Below are 14095 nucleotides of genomic sequence, written 5' to 3'. Positions count from 1 at the left end.
AAATAGGCCTTTTGGACAGATCGGGTTAGAGTAAAAAAGGCCTTGGGTACTTCTCCCTATCTACTTGTTTACGGGCAAGAACTGGTATTCTCGCTCAATCTTAAGATTCATGTTTTAAAATTCATGAGTGGTTATGCGGATGAAATTGACAGAGTACAAATCCAATTGATGAATCTTCTAGAAATGGAAGAGAAATGAACAAATGCATTGGAACACATGGCTAAACATCAAGTCGTTGTCAAGAGATGGTTCGATAAGAGGGCCACCATAAAATCTTTCAGGATTTCTGACCTAGTCCTACTTAGGGATAAGGCGAAAGAAAAGCCGGGAAGCCATACTAAGTTTCAATGCTTGTGGATAGGCCCATATCAGATTGTGGAAATTCTCGGAGAAAACACATTTAGGCTAAGTTCCTTACAGGGGGAGTTTTTACCTTTGCCCGTAAATGGGCAATTTCAGAAACATTATTTTGAAGCCTAAAAAAAAAAAAAAAAACCAAAAACAACAACAACAACAACAAAAGTTAGATTTTATTTCTACATCTAGAATAGATTTTTCCTTTCTGCAAGTGTGTTTGATTTCAAGTCATGTGTTTTCTTTCAGTCATGTGTTTCCTTTCAGTTGTGTGTTTTGTTTTTAAAGTTGAGTCCTAGGGGGTAAGGTGTACTTGAGATTTTTCTTAGGATTCTACTAACCACTCTTTGGTCCCAATTTTAGGAAGGGGTATTTCTTTGTCAAAACATTAAGACGATTGTGTGTTGTGCACCAACCGAACATTGAACATTTCTTGTGGAAATAAAGGGTTTTTCAATTAAGAAGTTAGGACTCTAGACCAACAAGTTCTCAACACTTTGCAAAACTTAAAATTTGATCATTTTAGGTGTTGTTGGATTGAAGTCAAAGATGATGAGGGATGATTCAAGCTCCAACTGGTTCAAATGGGAGGGGTCTCCTTGGAGATAGCTAAGACCATTGATTGGCATGAGAGTTTCTAAAAAGTTCAAAAAGAGGAACGCAAGGGATGTTCATAAGAGATCGAATCCGAGAAATGAAACCAATGTTCTGACTACATAGTCTAAACATAGTTAGGATACAAAAGAAATTTATTTAAAAAAAAAAAAAAAAAAAAAAAAATGGTGTTAAGAATGAAGGATTCCAAAGATCTGAAAAGGCTCCAAGATATGTTCTCAAAATAGAATAGTTTATGTTCAAAGTATTGCTCTATCAAAAGTGGCATTTCAAATGAAATAGAACAATTCTTCAAAAGAACGTGACATCTCGCCAAGAGCCCTCTAATTGATTCTCTCATCTGGTCAATCAATTGTTTGATAAAAGTCTTCATGGAGATTCCGAATGAATGAGCTAGGAGGAGTGGAAGATCATTTTCGAGTTCTCAAAAAATTTCAATGGACTACATTCTAAGGCATCGAAGGGAACAAATTCATAATGCACACACTGAGCTTCAAAGTTTTGAGTCCTAGTATTTTGACTATGAAGTCATTCGAAATAAGCCTGAGATGTTCAAAGCTAGGTTGATGTCCGATACAGTCGGAAGGATGCTTGCTGATAAAGAAATGGTTAACACATTTCTTCCTTTTTTAGGGGCTATTTGTTATGGTATTCACAACACATGCCCCATTTCGAGTCCGGAATGGGGACCCCCTAACTTTTTTTCGACTCTTGACTCTCATTTCAAGAATCGGGAGAATAAAATTAGTTTATTAGTTAGATTATTTGAGTCAAAAAAATAAAATTTAAAAAAAAAATTAAATTAAAAAAGCCAAAATAAAAAAATAAAAAAATCTCGCGCGAGCCTGCATACCGAGGTGCACGTGCTTTGTAAGAGCAAGCAAGGGGAGGGGTTATAAAACCCCCTCCTTCCTACCACTCTTTTCATTTTTTCCACTACTTGTTTGGCTAAGGGAGGAAGGTGAGGAAAATTCTTCTCCCCCCCTTCTCTCTCTCCATTTTTGCACTGCACGTGCCCTTAAGGCTGCGCTTTTGGGCAGGCCGTGCACGTGTCGCGCCGTTGCGCTGCCCTTTTGGGTGCACCATGTGCATGCACTGCGCTGCGCATGCCTTTAAGGCTGCGTGCGCCGCACTGCCACGGTGCCCTTTTGGGCATGCCACGTGCATGCGCTGCAATGCACACGTCTTTAAGGCCATGCGCGTGCCGCGCCACCGCGGTGCTCTCATGGGGGCACGCACCTTTAAGGCCACAAGTGTGCGCAATGTTGTGCAAGCCTCCTAGCTGCGTGCGCGTGGCACTCCTTTGCAGCATCCCTTTTGCACGGCATGCGCGACCGTGGCCACTGACCTCACTTTTTTAAAAAAATTATTATTTTAAAAAAAAAATTGTCGAAAAAAAAATAATAAAGAAAAAAATAATAAAAAATCATAAGTAAAATAAAATTAGTTTTTGAGTATCATTTTTTTAAAATGTGTTTTATGTATCCAGTAACTAATTATTTTTCTTTTTGTGATGTGCAGGTAATACAATCAAATGGCATCCAAATCTGGATCAATAGCAAAGCCAGTCATATACAAGTTTCAAGGTGTAACCCCGAAGTCACGATTACACAATGAACACTCTGAGATCAAAGACACAGAACTTGGACACATAGACTTGGGAGAATTTTTGAGGGTTTGTAACAACCCAACTGAAAGATCTTCTTTGAGATCCACCTTAATACGGTCTGAATTGGTAAATGCAGCATCACATCCTGAGGCTGTTCAGTCAGCTGAATTGATCATGACCTTATCCCGACATTTTGTTCCCGAGGAAAGGGTGGTAAAGAGTGTCATTGGGGAAGTAGTCTTGGATCTACGACTTGATAATATTGAGAGAATCTTTCACTTACCTAGAGCTGATCAGTTTATCAGGCTTTCATATGAAGCAGCTAAGACGTGGCATAAGGATAATCACCAGGAGGCCATGGACATTATATATTCCTCATACTTCATTGAGAAGCCATCTCGAGGAAAGAAAATCAACAAAGTAGATATGGCTCGAGGATATATGAGGGATGACATTGGATATTCAATCATTCTCCTGAGTAGAGTTATGGGACTTCCGGCAGCAGGTCATCTCGCTCCATTCATGGTTAACTTCATTGAAACCATCAAACACGCAAAGATGCCACTAGATTGGGCTACCACACTTAGTGAGAACTTGTGTAATCAGTTGCGGATAGTAAAGGACAAGAAGAAGTTCTATATGACTTCTTATGTGATTTATCTACTTGTAGCAAGGGCCACTGACTATCCCGAGTTGTACAAAAAGGGCAGCATGCAAGATCCTAACGCATGGCCTTATATAGTTTATCCTCAGCTAGTTAAGAAAAAGCTCTTGTCGCAAAGCAAAGAGTACCGGATTGTGAATGATGCCTTTATCTTCACCATCATTCGATTCATCGAAGGCGACTATGGAAAGAGATTGTTTGATGAGGCCAAGGCACAAATCACAGCTCTCGATGCATATTTTATCCAGTTCCAGATATTCACATACATTCGGGTCAGTGGTGCATCTATCCATCCAAAGAAGCTCCCAAGGTACCCAAGTGATAAGTTGGTTCTGATGGAAATTTCTCGACAGATTGAATCAGCCTATGAGAGGATCAAGAAACAATGAAGGCCTTGTTGGGATTGGCCTTTTGTAATAGGGGCATACCAAGTAAAGAGAAAGCAAGATATCCTGACCTTTGAATGGGAATGGGAGAACTATCCGCTTGAGGAATATAACTCTCCTCAACAGTTCTTTGATAGTGTTGGTAAAGTGGAAAATTTGGTAGGAAAAGAATTCTACCATGAGGACACTATTGAAGATCATTGGATGAATGCCACAAATGACTATGATGTCCATATCAGGGACTATTGTAGAATGACTTTGTATTTAGCAGAGAAGGCTCTCCATTTGACCATCCCAGATGAGATAAGGATACAAGATTCGTAGGAGTTATTAGATCCCTTATTTAATATAGATAAAGTTGGTGAGAGGCCCATTCTGAATGCAGAAATTGATAGAGAGGAAGGGGATGATATTAATCATCGAGCAAGATATGTCATTAGAATGACAAAGAGTTGGATCAAGAAACCCTTTCTTCTGATCCAATTCTGGATATAGTGATATTCCATATACATGCTCACCCAGAAAAGGTAAAGGGGAGGAAAGTCACAGTTTCTATGTTTGCACTCCAGTCTCCTATCAGGCCAGAAATGGTCTACCAGCTTGATCATACAGTGGGATATTACCATCCACCAGAGAAGAAGAAAGAAAAGAGGAAGAGAGCCTCTCCTCAGAGGATCCAGACAGAGCATGTTGAAGAATAGGCCCCTTTGCAGCAACATGAATCTACTCCCTAGGACCCCCATGACTCTGGGATTTCTCATTTCCAGTTTGATTTTCCATTGCCTCCTATTTTGTCAAGCCAAAAAGGGGAGGGAGAGATTCTAGAGACATCCATTCCTCTGATGCATCAAGAGCTCACTTCTCCTTTGGTTCCATAGAAGCAAACGAGGGTCAAGGTTAGAATGAACAAGAGGCAGAGAGTTCATAAAAGATTAGTGCCTAATCCCTTTGTTCTTGAAACTATTCCCGAGGAATCAGATGAAGATGAAACAAAGTCAGATGGGGAGGAAGAACTTTGCCTCTACAAGGGAGAACCCGACTTGCCAAAGCTACAGAATTGGAAAGAAAGAAGAATGTCACAAATATCCCACCACCCACCAAAGCTGAAACAGTAGAGCTCTCTTCGTCGAAAGACGAAGTACAACGATGGATGAATGAGCAAGGAGAGCTAGGTGATAATATTCTCTCCATTCCAAATTTTTATTTCATGCCAGTGGGTATAGAATTGGTTGGAGATAAGATAGAGATACTCCTACAGGTGAATCTCAACAAAAAGATGGGATGCAGATGCCATCTGAGACACAAGGTCCTCATCCAACGCCCCCATCTTCACCTCAGTCTATGATGGTAGATGGGGTTTCAGTGACACCTCCACCTCCAAGTTCAGAAGAACATGTTCAGAAGAAATCATCATTACAAGGAGAACCAGAACCAAGGGTTACTAGTGAGCCATCAAAAGAGGCACAGGTAATGGAATGTATACAACAACCTTCTCAGGAAGTTGAGGATCAAACTACGGGATCTATAGAAACTGAGACTATAGAAGAAGAATCCTCACAAAAGGAAACTCTGAGCAAAAATGACAAAGGGAAGGAGGTAGCTGAACACATCCCTTCATCATCTAGAGCTAAGGTTGGAGAAAGACATATCCCGAGATGGTTCTGGAAGGAAATAATGAGAAGTGCTAAGCATCAATTCCTTGCTTTAGAGGATGATATTTGTGACATTGCAGAGATTTTGAGCAAGCCTAACTCTCCATTACAGGATGCAACACCATTTGCATTCATTACCACTACTCGGAATCAAGACCTATTTGCACAAGTGGCTCATCCCCCGAAAGGTACAGATGAAGAAGCTATCAGCCTTTAGGACTATGAGGTAAAGGATATCACATTAGGGAAACCTACATGGGATACTTCTCAAAAAATGATGACTATGGGAGTCAAAGAGGTTCTTAACCACATGGAACATGATGAGATTGAAATCAGAGCACTTTGAAGGCAAGTTGGGATCTTGAAAGGATATCTAGCTGAAGTTATTGGTCCTCTTGACTCTGAATGCCTCAAGGAGACTTTGACTACCATTCTAAAAGAAGGGGAAGGTGTATGGCTCAATCCATTTTTGAGAGCTTGTCAGGATTGGTGAGACAACCTTGAGGATAGGGGTATCACTATAATTACAGGAAGTCTGAAATTATTGCATGCTACACAAGACAACATTGAAAAGATCGTGGCAATTTTGAGGCAAGACTTCAGCATTATGGATGAGGTACAAGTTTGGGGCAAGGATTTGCAAATTTTACAGGCCATAAAAGGACAAAGGTACCACATTTTGATTGATGTATATACTGGTGAAGAACTAGACATGATAGATGATTGGATAGAAAAGATTGCAGAGGGAAATAAAGTGATGGAAACATTGCATGATGAGATACATAGGCTCAAGGACCAAGCTCAAGATCAAATTTTGGAAGCAGAAAAGCTATATAGTGATGCATGCTTGGATATTTTTGAAGATAAAGAACGAGAGAAGCTTTTACCAGTTGAGGTAGTTGTGGAAAACTTCAGAAAAACTTTAGAGGAAGCATCTAGTGATGAAGATATCAGACAAGCCTTCAGGACAGAAGAAGCATTGTTAGAGTTGGATACCATACTTGGGGATTTTGCAGAAACTCATATTGAGGTGGACAACTATAGACAGAAGGTCAAAGATAAGTATGAGGCTTTGGATCCTTTCGATGCCACTAAAATTACTAAGATTATAGAGAAATTCAAGAGAAAATATCCAAATATATCTTTAGGATGAAGATGAACAAAACCTAGATGCCAGAATTTCAATTTTGACACTTAGAAAGTTTTTGAGGTTTTTGACTCGGTCGAGGTCCGTAGCTCTGTAGCTTCGCAGGTCCGTAGCTCCACAGCTTCACAAGTCCACAGGTCCGCAGCTTCGCAGGTCTGCAGGTCTGCATTTTCATGAGGCTCTGCAATTCAGAAGTGAGCCAACAGTCAACTGCCAGGTCCAAAAATAGCACTTTCCATGCATTGGAAACACATTTTGATGGCAAGATAACTCCAACACACATCAAGTGAAGGGCCATCTTCTATTTTTGGTGTCTCCATGCACTTCTACTTTGACTGATGGCTTCCTCCTATTTTCTCTCTATTGCTTTCATTATTTTTAATATGTAAAGGGCTCATGCATCCAATTAATGAATAAAATATGGATGGAGTCCCTCCAAGCACTAGTTAGATTACCAGTTTGTATATATTTAGTTTGTTTTAATGTTTTAAAGGCATTTTTATTGCATTAAGATATCTCTCACTCTCAACACAAATTGAGGAGACGATTTCTTATAAAATACCCCATTGTAAAATGTAAAAAGGGCCACTGTTATTATGCAATAAAGTTATGCTTTTGGTGCTCGCATTTGGATTGTAGTTATTCTTGCCTGAATGTGTCATTTTTTTGTGGATTTTATTCATGAGACTGTGATTGAGCCAAAGTTTTATTGCATTGTTTCTGGTTGTGCGATCTTTTCATTATGGTGTTTGCTACAGATATATGAATTCTGTTGACATAACGAGCTTGAGAAGAGATCACCTGATTGTGTCTACATAGCCTTTTGTCTCGCATGAGCACACTTTCCGTGGCCTTGCGATTTGATGAAGAGTGAAATATGATTCGATTTGTTACAGATTCTCACCGACGATTGCATCAGTGGATTCTAGGAAGCGCTACTCCTGTTTTCATTGGTTTCCTACCGATTTCTTCGAAGGTTTATCTCGCAGCGTGTTGTGTTCTGTAGCTTATGTCCGTTTAGGAATTTCAATTTCAAGTTATTTGATTTCATGTTATTTGCTTTTAGTTTCGTTATTTTCTTTGCTAACCCCCCTATTAGAATAGGACCTCATACTAGCTGCATTGTTAGAGTTGCATTCATTGAAAAAATAGAAAATGCAAAAACATTGTTCTTTTGGTGTGATATTTTGAGACAGCAAATATATTTTACTTGATTCCAAGGTAAAAGAGTTTTGGAACCAGCAAAGGCCTCCTCATGAACATTCACATTTATCTTCTATTGAGCAGATTTTGGTACATCGCAAGACAAACACTGAACCTTGGAGTGGATCCTTAAAATATTTTCTTTTCAAGAGAGGAATTACATTATGGATTCCTGCCATTGACCTCGTGCAAAGTGAACGCCCAACAGGAATGTGCCTTGATCAACTTTGACATCAAATTTACATTTCCTAGATTCTTTCAAAATATAACATTTTCTACCAAATACTTTAAATAAATTACATTAGGTTTGTAGCCATAATATAGTTCATAAGGAGTTTGATTTGAGTCTTTATTTAGCTTTACTTTATTTAGTGTATGACCTATAGTGTTGATTGCTTCTTTGTAGTACTTGATTGCAACATTCTTTTCTATCATCAATGTTCTTACACAATCCATGATGGATTTATTCCTTCTTTTAGCTATACCATTCTGTTGAGGTGTACTATGGGCTGATACTTGTCTTTTAATTTCTTTTTCAATGCAGAATCCATTGAATTCATTGGAGATGAATTTATCGCCTCTATCTAATCTCAAACATTTCAACTTCTTTCTAGTTTCTTTTTCTACTCTTGCCAAATACCACTTGAATTTTTGAAAAGCTTCTAATTTTTCTCTTAGATACACTATAGTCATCATTCTAGAATAGTCATCACTAAAAAGAATGAAATTTTTTTCTCCACTATAACTCTCTATTCCAATAGGTCTACATGAATTTGTATGCACAAGCTCTAAGGCTTCTTTAGAATGATAGTTCATGCTTTTGAAACTAGTCTTTTCTATCTTACCAATTTGACAATTCTTGCATAGACCCATATCAGGTTTCCTCAAACTAGGAATACCTCTTACTCTTTTATGTTTACTTATCTTAACTAGATTATCAAAGTTTACATGAAAAAATCTTGTGTGCAATAACTGAGTTTCTACTATTGAGCAATTAAATATGAACTTTCACTGAGATCTAGATAGAACAGGTTACCTTTTGTTTGTTTGTCAGATCTAGCCAAACTTTATTTTCCATCTAGTCATTTGGCCTTTCCATCCATAAATTCTACCTTGAATCCAATGTTATTCAATTGTGATATATTTAGTGGATTATGCTTTAGTCCTTCAACCCAATAAGCATTATCACATAAAGGTTCTTTGGTCAAAGAGATACATCCTTTTCCTTTTATGCAACAAGGTTCATTGTTTCCAAATCTCACACTACCACCATCATAATATTCCATGTGCTCAAACTTTTTTTTGTCTCGAGTCATATGATGTGAGCATCCACTATCAATAATCCATGTATCATTTTTTCTAGTATAAGAGATAAGTGCCATCTTATCTCTTTCATCGTCAGATTCATCTTTTACAATAATATATGCCATTTCATCTTCATTGTTATCAAAATATTTAGCCATAAAAAAAGATTTATTACCTTTTTCCTTGTAGTCTTTGTAGTTTTTGAATTACTTCTTGCCTTTGTACTTATTACTTTTCTTCTTATCCTTGTTTTCTTTGTTTGGGCACCTTGTAGCAATGTGACCAACTTCTTCACAAGAAAAATAGATTAGAGGAATCTTACCTTTGTACTTTCCTCTACCTTTAGAATACTTCCTTGCAAGTAGGGCTTCAACAACTTCAAGGTCACAGTCATAACTTGCTTCTTCTTCTTCATTTCTTGATTGATTAGCCTTTGACTTCTTACTAATTTTCTTAAGTGAGAGTTTGGCTTGAAATGCAAACTCAATACCTTTGGAACTAGGAACATAGTTATCATAGTTATCCAACTCAAAAGTTGTCAATCTTCCAACTAGAACATCCAAAGTTATATTGCTATTTGGATCACGTCTCATCTCTTGAATAGTAGACACTCTAATTGCATAGATAAGAAAAAGGGTTATGAGTACCTTGCTTACAACTATTTTTTCATCAATGTCTCCTCTAGATGCTTTGATTGTGCTCACACTTACTTTAATTATTTCCACATATTTTGCAATTTTTTCATCTTCTCTCATTTTAATCTATTCAAATTTATCTCTAAGACTTTCTTCTTTAGCTCTTCTTACATTTTCATCTCCTCCATAAATGTCTTTCAATTTAATCCACATTGTATGAGCTATAGTGCAGTCTTTTACTTCATAAAATTTAGTATACCTAAGAGTGGATGCAATATCAATCATCATGATGTTATAATTTTTATTTTTAGAAATATCTTCAACTGATAATGTTCCAGTGGGAGCTTTGTATTCATTATCAAGATACTTACAACCTGAATCACTAATATTTGCCAAATATAATATTATAAGTCTATACCATGCTACAAAGTTGTCTCAATTCAACATGAGAATCTCTCTCTTGTAAGACATCCTAACCTTTAGCTTAGGTCCTTGAAACTTTCTCTGCAAGCTCTAATACCAATGTTTGTAAATATAAGAAGAGTAAAAGAGAGGATAGGGTGAATCAATTACTACAAAATAAATTCCAAATCACTTAGATGTTAGTACAAAATAAATTCTAAAAATTGAACTTTGTTGATGCTTGGCAAACATACATAAAATGTTGTAACTCAGTAAACATTGAAATAGCTTGCCAAATACTTAGCATGATAATATTAAGATAGTATTTGTGATTACTATTACTTTAATTTAGTTGAAAACATAAAAAAGAAATAGCATGAATACATTTGACACCAATATTTAATGTGAAAATTGAATTTGTGAAAAACCACCAATTACAACTAGTTACTGATTTTCACTCTTTTTAAGTGAGCCCTATTAGGATCCAACCCTATTATAGGTTACAAAACACACTATTAGGTTTGACCCTATTAGAAGATTTAATCACCCTATTAGGAGTGGCCTTGTTAGAGGTCTTTAGACACTTCAATAGAAATGCCACCTTGTTAGAGGATTTACAAATATCTGTTAAGCCAACTCTATTAAGATATTTAGATCATTGCTAAAATGGTTAGAAAGTAGCAATGACATAATTTTATTTGGATGTAACTGAAATTCTAATTACAGATCTCAATTTGGGGTTGTATACTTGATCCTTTTTGATTGAATGTATCTTTTCAGCTCCACAAGGATATTCTACTTATCCTTCTGATTTTCTTCCTCTTAGCATCATTAAGTCTTCAATTATCTTCCTTGCATTTCACTCACACACTCTAAATCTCAACTTGACCTTATATTTATATCTTTCCTATAGTCAAGTCAGCTAGAATACAACTTAGAATAATTAATATTCATTTACTTAGTCAGCTAGAACCAATACACAAATAAATTGAACTTAATATGCCAGAACAAGAAAATCCTTTGTTAGCCAACCTTGCTCAGTAGACACTAATTGAATAGTGATTTTCCCTTGTTAATAGAGTGAAATTGCTCAACATTACATACTCACTAAGCTCACTTGGTAACTGAGTGAGCTTTTTTAACACTGGTTCCATCCAAAATTTCCTTCATTAACCAAGTTAGCTTGGTTAACACTTATCTTCCAAAAAATATCCTTTGGCCCCCCGAGTGAACTCACTAGAAACTATCTTCTAAACTAGGCAAGCTTTGGAATGCTCGATAGACACATAAAAATGTCTTCAATGCCCAAGTGAGCTCGGCATACACTAAATGGTGATGATATGACATTTTGTGTAACATCAAAGACAATACACAATTATTCAATTATTTTAACAACTTCTCCTTCAAAATCATTGATTTTACTAGCCAAATGCTATAATTGGCTAGATAGAGCCTCTAGCTCACTCATCTTTCCTCCAATCTAACTATCAATATCCTTATTCAACTTGTGAGATAGAGTACACATAATGTACAATATCTTTCCACATTGTTGACACTTTCAAAATTCCTTGATACAAGTATCAAGACTTATCAAATCATTCTTAATATTTTGACAAATAGTGCTAAACAAGTTAGCATCATGTGAGATGTATTCTTTTGTTTCTAGAACATTCAAAAAATTTGTAAATTCCTCATCAAAAGACCTTAGCATTGCTTGTGACCTTTGTTTAGTATTTTCCTCTTTATGCTAGACTACCAGAGTACTATGTAATCTTTTAGTAACCTCCATCAAGGTTCTCTACAGGCTCTTTGTTGTCTTGTTCTTCTAAATAAGTTCTAAAAAAAATGAGATCAAGTCAATTTGATCATCATCATTAGTTGTCAGGCTATCAAGAAAAAGTGGAGTAGATGGATTATAAGGTTTAGTGTCATCCCTTTTGCTTCTTTTCAACTGCCTCTTTGACTCTTCTTTCTTCTTCTTCTTTCTGTTCTCTTTCCTTTCTTTATTTTTCTCTCTTTTCTTCCTCTTCTAATCTTTTCTTCTTATCTTCCTCTATTTTCTTTTTCATTTCTTCTTGAAGAATTTTTTGCTAGGCCTCTTCTATTTTCTTTTTCTCTTCCTCTAATAACCTCTTTTCCTCTTCAATTTGTTTCAATTATTCTTCAATATCCTTGGTATGAGGTTCATTCTTTTTGAAATCTTCAAATGAGTTAGTATCATAAATGTTAATGCTAACATTGGTTTGATCTATCTACATTGTGTCATCACTCACTGATACTTCCATAGATCTGGGTGTAGGTGGAGATTCTTCCTTAGTCTCTATCATCATTTGACTTATAGCTACTATAGTTTCACTTCTTACCTTATCTTTCTCACCCACCATAAATAAGAATGGTCTTTTCTTTTCTCTCAATTAAGGTTTTAGATTTTTCAACAATCTCTTGACTTCTTCTTCTTCATCAATCTTACATATTGTTCTTAACATAGAATTTTGAAGTTTTATGTCCTATTCTTGAGTTGGTGCCTTCTTTTCAATGATTCTTTAATAGACCTTTTGGTTTACTATGCCTTCAATATCTTTAAGTTTTAGATTATTGGCTATTATATAACTCATAGTAGATATCAATTTGATCTTTCTCAAAATTATTATACAAATTATAGAATTTTTTCATGTGAACAAAGTTTCCTTCATTAGAAATAGATGAATTTATCTTCTCTATCTTTGACTTTGAGTTTTGCCGAGCTTTTCCCACTGATTGTAGAGAAGTAGTTACCTTCTCTAACTATTTGACTTCTTATTTTTCTTCACTAGAGTCAAAAATTTTCAACAATTTCTTTTCTCCCCATCCTAGATTAGTGGCTTGTTGTTTGACCCTTTTACACTTTGTGGTCATAGCTTCCACTAATCTCTCTGATTTCATGTTTGTCTCACTTGTTTGAACATCTAACACTAGTGCATAAGGGATGCTTTGTTCCAAAGATGTCTCTACAATAGACACTGACAAAGGTTGCACATTCAATATACCTTGTTTCATAGTCTATCTAATTGCTTGTAACTCACTCTCAATCATACTAACCTCTGATAAAGCTTTCTTCATTATTGTTTCTATCTTCTTGGGAGATTCTTTCTCCAAGGATGCTTGATGAGCTGACTGGGTAATCTCATCATAAGTTCCAAATCTATATTCATCTTGCTACTTCTCAAACCTCAATAATAAATTAATGTATCCAACTGCTACTTCATCACTCAATTCATAACCCAAGGGGTCAAGAAATGTTTCCTAAGGTTCTATTACTTGAATATAAGTAAAGTCTATATCAAACATAACACAAATATCTTCTTTAAATCTATGTACAATTGTAAGTGCAATTTTGAATCTTTGTCTCATTTCATTTTGAAATGTTTTCATTGTCATTTTTCCACTATCCAATACTTCATCTACTGGATGTCTTCTACATGCATATGTGATTTTCTCCATTTTACACCTCTGATTACTCATAATCTCTATGACTGACAAATATGGAAATCTCTTAAGCACATGAAAAAATAAATTATTGATCAATGATTGAAATCTAAACACACAATTCTTAGTCCTTTTGATCTTCTCTAGGTTCTCAATAAGTTGCATTCTTAGAATTTCACTAAGTTTAATTTTTTTCTTCTCAACACATATCTTGCATGTTGCATAGATGAATTCAACTGATAATTCATCAATCTTTGAACTTGCACATATAGAGTAGGAAATGATTCTACTCAGGAGTCTTACATCATCTTGTTTAATGGTGCTAATCACCATGGCTTTTCCATTAAACATTTCCTTTGTGTAGCTCTGAACTTCCTTCTTAACCAATATCTCACTTATAGGTATAGTGCCTTCTTTAGAAAGACTAGTTACCTCATGAATAAGTTCAAATGAAATATCAACTACACTATCTTCCATCCATAGTTTTCTATCATATATTCTACTTAGTGTAATTTATGTCCACTCATCTCTATCCAATTTTTGATAAAATTGATATTTGAACATGTCAAGTTCCTTCAAGTGTTCAAATCCAGGTTTCACAATCATATCATGATTAAAGACTAATTCCATATCCTTGTTCATATACTCACTCCCAATA

General features: G+C 35.9%; 1 pseudogene; it reads left to right on the top strand.

Annotated features, from left to right (window-relative positions):
- The first annotated feature begins 2164 nt into the window (after positions 1-2164).
- Positions 2165-14095, top strand: part of LOC149577018 (heterogeneous nuclear ribonucleoprotein 1-like) — a 187101-nt pseudogene continuing 175170 nt past the window's right edge.

The sequence above is a fragment of the Cupressus sempervirens genome, chromosome 1, assembly GCF_028749045.1.
Source record: "Cupressus sempervirens isolate cs-2001-9-10 chromosome 1, ASM2874904v1, whole genome shotgun sequence".
NCBI lineage: Eukaryota > Viridiplantae > Streptophyta > Pinopsida > Cupressales > Cupressaceae > Cupressus > Cupressus sempervirens.
The sequence above is the reverse complement of the archived record's forward strand: the minus strand, read 5'-3'. Positions and strand labels throughout refer to the sequence as shown.